This window comes from Sinocyclocheilus grahami, unplaced genomic scaffold, assembly GCF_001515645.1.
Source record: "Sinocyclocheilus grahami isolate Dianchi unplaced genomic scaffold, SAMN03320097.WGS_v1.1 scaffold1213.1, whole genome shotgun sequence".
In the NCBI taxonomy this organism is placed as follows: Eukaryota; Metazoa; Chordata; class Actinopteri; order Cypriniformes; family Cyprinidae; genus Sinocyclocheilus; species Sinocyclocheilus grahami.
Window position 1 is genome coordinate 614,813 of NW_015506392.1, and position 6,480 is coordinate 621,292.

Sequence of the window (6,480 nt, forward strand, 5' to 3'; positions counted from 1 at the left end):
TATATAAGTAAATAAATGTGTAAATAAAAAATTTAATAAAATAATATATACACACATACATGTATATATTTATACATACATATAAATAGCTCAGAAGCTTAAAATAAATAAAAATAAAATATAAATATTTGATGAAAATGTGTAAATAAAATTAATCAAATGACACACACAAACATATATATATATATATATATATAGCTCAGAAGTTTATCAAAATAAAATATAAATATTAGATGAAAAAAAAATTTACTTAAAAATAAATTTTAAAAAAACTTTGTTGAAGTACTAAACTTACTAAAACTGAAATAAAAATAAAGCTAAATAGACATTTTTCAAATGAATTTAAAATTAAAGCACATTCAAATATAAAAAAAACTATTTTTTTCTTTTGGTGAGTGTAAAGGGCAAAATTAGTTTGTTTGATCATTTGTCTTGTTCTTTAGCGCTAACATTTCTGAAATCAATAAAGATTGTGTTGAAAAGGAGGCATACATAAAATGTACTGATAAATAAAAACCAAATACACAAATAACTTTTGACAGATGAGACATATGTTAATGTAGAAACCTGTTCGACATTCGTTTCACTTCAAACACACTGAAATATGTTTTCTGTTCATAAATCATTGACTCTCTGAAAATCTCCTAAATGTTTTGGACAATGATGACAATCATTATTGAAAATCCTGAACACACACACACACACACTGCTGTGAGGCTTCATATGAAAGACAAACATCAAACACATAAAAAGCCCTTTCTTGTATCTGAGGCTTGTTCACACACACACACTCACACACACACACTCACACACTCACACACTCTCACACACACACACACACACACACACACACACACACACATACACATGAAGCAGGAGAGATGATCTTCTGATTAAAATAGTCAAACCACCGATACTCACACACCTGAGACACACCTGAGTTTAATTAAATAGTAATGAGCCATATCTGCATATCACAGAGATATCAGGCTCTCAGCAGAAAACAAGTTAATTTCTACCTCAGTAAAGCTGAGCATGTTCATTCTGTTAAAGTTAATACAGCAATGTCAAATAGCCATAACATAAACAAACATATGCATGGCAGAAACACTCACAAACACATTTAATATCATTTGATATTACTCAATATACACACTCACACAGACACACACACACTGACACACGCACTCTCACACGCACTGACACTCACTGACACTCTCACACACACACACACACACACGCTCTCACACTCACACGCACACACAGACACGCACACGCACTCGCACACGCACTGACACTCACTGACACTCTCACACACACACTGACACACACACACACTCACAGACACGCACACACTGACACACACACTCACAGACACGCACACTCACTCACAGACACGCACACACTGACACACACACACACTCACAGACACGCACACACTGACACGCACACACTGACACGCACACGCACTCGCACTGACACTCTCACTAGGCACGTTTCCATTACAGATTTGCGCAAAACTTTGGCGAAATTTTCTGAATGTCGATAAAAAAGTATTGCGAAATGACGGCGTTTCCATTAACCAATGTTATGAGACTTAAACGTAACCTTTTGCCTCTCGCGATAAGTCATGGCAATGTATTTTGGTGGGATTTTGATGGATTTTGGCTATATTTATTCAGAGGCTTATGCGTGTATCTTTACAGAAGCAGCAAAGAGAGCCGCTTCAGAAACGTGCGTGGCGCGGCTGGAATAAACCATAGACTGTATACAAACATAAACACAAGCATTGCGTGGCCGTAATCAGCTTCAGTGACCGTATCAGAGCCACACTGCACCGCAGACGTGTGCAGTGTTTACTGACACTCGCACTCTCACACGCACCGACACTCTCACACTGACACACGCACTCACTCACACTCGCACTCTCACTCTCACTCTCACACTCACACTCACACTCACACGCACTGACACAAAAACATGCACTCTCACACACACTGACACTCTCACACTGACACACGCACTCTCACTCTGACACACGCACTCACACTGACACACGTACTCACTCTCACACGCACTCTCACTCTCACACGCACTGACACTCGCACTCACTCTGACACTGACACACGCACTCACTCTCACACGCACTGACACACACACCGACACACGCACTCACACCGACACACGCACTCTCACTCGCACTGACACACGCACTCACTGACACACGCACTCTCACTCTCACACGCACTGACACACGCACCGACACACGCACTCACACCGACACACGCACTACTCACTCACACACGCACTCTCACTCGCACTGACACACACACCGACACACGCACTCTCACACGAACTGACACTCGCACTCACTCTCACACTGACACACGCACTCTCGCATTTTAAAATTCAATATTTATAATAAAATTTATATTAAAATTTCAATATTATAATTTAATTATATTTATAGTGTAATTGCAATATTATATTATAATTAACATATTATATTCTATTATATATAAATATTCATTATAATACAATACAATACAATATATAATATAATATAATATAATATAATGGACTTAAAGTTCTAAAATTTATAGAATAAGTGCAATATTATAATATTATAATTAGCATATTATATAAATACTCATAATATAATATATCACATCACACTGAATCATTTAAGGGGTCATATGATGCGATTTCAAGTGTTCCTTTCTCTTTGGAGTGTTACAAGCTGATTGTGCATAGATAAGATCCCTGAAGTTGCAAAGACTAAAGTCTCAAAACCAAAGAGATATTCTTTATCAAAGTTAAGACTCTGCCACGCCCCCTGACCCTTATGACTGGTTTTGTGCTCCAGGGTCACATTTGCATTGGTGCATCATTTTCATGACACATTAATTAGTGTGTTGAGCTTTTTTAAATTACTGTAAATGAGAATTAGAGGGAAATGTTTTAAAATGTCATGAAAATAATGCAAAAATTAAAATAAATGCATTATCAATAAACCTTGATAATGCATTGATAATGCAAATAATGCTTCATTTTATATAATTTCTTATTTCTTTTGATTCTGGGTGACATTTCTTGGCAGGTTTATTTTATACATGGCGTATACATATTTCACCAATAAATAAAAAAAAGTAATAATAAAATAAACACAATTTTACTGATGTATTACAAGAATGACCTTGGATGGAAATGTGTTTTGTCACAAAAACTGTGCAAAACAATGCAATGCAAATAAATCTAAATCTAAGTTATATCTAAATTAGCAATGGTTATCATTTATTATGTTATACTATTATATATAATATTTTTATTACTACTACTATTTTCATATAATTTGCATTATGATTCATTCAAATCGAATCTAAAAATATGCATGGTGTATAAATAATTTGTTAATAAATTAATTAATTAATTAATAATTTCATTGATCACTGATGCATTACATTCTTTTTTATTTCTTTTTTTATTTTATTTTTATTTATTGTTGCATCATGGCAGACAATTGGAGTGTTTTATTATCACAAAAATTATGCAAAACAATGCAAATAATTCTAAATAATCAACGATCCTAAATACTGGCTTCACTTTCTTTATGCATCATATAATTTCCTATTTCTTTTGATTTTGATGTGAGATTTCTTGACAGTTTTGGTGAGATTTATGACACTTCAGAACAAAAGAAAAGCAAAAATAAGAAACAGTATTTTACATAAAAAGAAGAATTAGCTATTTTATGAATATTTGCACTGGTGCATTATTTTCATGACACGTTTTTTTGTTTATTTGTATTATTACTAATATCATTTCATATAATGTGCATTATGATTCATTTAAATCAGCATAAATTAATAAATCACATACGACATGTTATATGCATGCTGTATAAATATTTGTATGTTGATTTTGATTCACAAGCATGCAATTCGATTCAATTTCAATGTCAATTCAGTTCGATTTGATCTCGATTCATTTGGATATTTAAGCAAGCAAGAGCAGTATGTGTCAACTAATGCTGTAAACTACAGTAAACCTGTCAGTTGATACATTACTATATTAAAGTGATTTGTAAACAAACATTTAATTTGCAGTTTTTTTAATAAATATTACATTTAAAATACTTAAAGATATGATTAATGATATAATTATGTTTCTACTTCAGTTTGTTGTTGAAATATAAACATTTAAACAGTGGGTGTCATAACTTGTTTTCATTATGAATTTATTCAAACATTAAATATTGACAAACAGGTTAAATAAAAATATCATGAATATGTAACATAGAACATATATTTATCATAATTATGATAACTATCGAGTGTCTTTATTGATCTCAAGCTGATTTACTGACGTTTTTCTGTGGATTACATGATTCATGATTGATTTCAGCGAGTTGTTCTGATTCTTCTGATGTTCATTCGTGTTTATTTGCTGCTATAACTAGTAGTAAAGAGGATCTGACACCACACATTAAAGAGCTACAAAAACACATTTATTGTTTAAATGTCATGATAAAACTGATAGAATTTGAAAGCTGGGACTTTGTTTCATTGCAAAAGTAACAAATATATGCACTTTAGTATAATTGTTTGTATTTTAACAACTAAATGGAGTAATAACATCGTTATATCATTTTAAATGACAAAAGAAGAGAAATAAAGAGCTAAAGAAGGGAGAAACATGTCAGAAAAGCAGGTGTCTGTAAAGATGAGATGCAAATGGACTCTGAATCTTATTAGGACAGGCTCAAACCATCGGACAAGCAGACCATCCGTCTACAAAACAACGAATCTGAATATTGCACATGCAGTGCTAAGAGCGCGAGACATCGAGCGACCGAACGATGGCTTCACAAACAGCTCCTCTGACGATGCTTCTTCCAGATTCCAGAAGCACTCGGCCCATTCATTCTCATTACTTTATTTGGGCTCGTAACAAGCAGCCGTTCTAACAGCCAATTTACTCCTGCAAATGTGGGTCTCTAAAGCGTCCGCAGCAGGGCATCAAAAGTGCTGATCATCTGTTTTCAGCTGCACTTCTTGTCGCCACCCACCACGCAGAAAGGCATTATGGGAGGTGGGAATAAAGAGGGGTGCGTGAGAGCAGAGCTTTATCAATGAGATGTATGCGGGTCAGCGGGACGCTCATCAATCAGGCTAATTGTGCTGCGTCCGGGACGGAGAGATGCAGGTGTTTACAGTGTCATTACAAGACTGATGGAGAATCGCAGGGAAACCTATAATGACCTGAAAAGGAGCACAACTAGTCCATATGCTGCATGTTGAGCCTCAGATGGAGTCACGCGCTTCCTAAAACAGACCTGCGTGAACAAAGACTGCAACTTCTGAGCATTTCACCTCCTTCTCTACATACTCGTTTTAGTTGTTACAAAAACACATTTATTGTTTAAATGTCATGATAAAACTGATAGAATTTGAAAGCTGGGACTTTGTTTCATTGCAAAAGTAACAAATATATGCACTTTAGTATAATTGTTTGTATTTTAACAACTAAATGGAGTAATAACATCGTTATATCATTTTAAATGAAAATGTAAATTTCAAGCTGATTTACTGACGTCTTTCTGTGGTTGAATCACTGATTGATGGATTACATGATTCATGATTGATTTCAGCGAGTTGTTCTGATTCTTCTGATGTTCGTTCATGTTTATTTGCTAAAAATATGATCGCTTCACTCCAGTCATCTATCACCACACATTAAAGAGCCACTGAATTTCACTGTAAAACTGACTGAATTTTGAAAGCTGAAACATTGTTGCATATCAAAAGTAACAAAGCACAAAGATTACTGTGATTATTAGAAGGGAAGTGCTACATTATAACAAGGTTTCATTCAGTTTTGTTGATGCATCAACTGAAAACAGCACAGATCGATTCTTTGGATTTAAGAATTGATGTCTGTTCTTGAGCCTCAGATGGAGTCACGCGCTTCCTAAAACAGACCTGCGTGAACAAAGACTGCAACTTCTGAGCATTTCACCTCCTTCTCTACTCGTTTTAGTTGTTTACTTAATAGGGGTATGTCAATGCATGTTAATGAACATCAGTGTGAAATAGAAAATGTAAAATACAAAATGTAGCAACATTCATGAGTTGATGAAAAGCTAATATCAATTAAATCAAAAAAATTTATATATATTTTTTAATAAAATGAAGCAATTACTGAATAAAACTTTAAACAAATACATTTTATTTGTTTTCATGCCTGTAAAAACTGAGCATTAACCGACATCGGTTAAATAAATAAATAAAAAATAAATAAATAGAAAAAAATAAAAAATAAAATTAATAGAAAAAAAAAATTAATAGAAAATAAAAAAATTAATAGAAAATAAAAAATATAAATTTAATTAATTAATAAATAATAAAAAATAAATAAATAATAATAAATAAATAAATAAATAATTTAAAAAAATTATATATATATATATATATATATATG

The 6,480-nt window shown here is 33.2% G+C and overlaps 1 protein-coding gene across 1 annotated transcript in view; it reads right to left on the bottom strand.

Moving 5' to 3' along the window:
- fbxl17 (F-box and leucine-rich repeat protein 17) overlaps positions 1-6,480 on the bottom strand; it is a 267,757-nt gene that overhangs the window by 169,566 nt on the left and 91,711 nt on the right. The window lies entirely within an intron of this gene.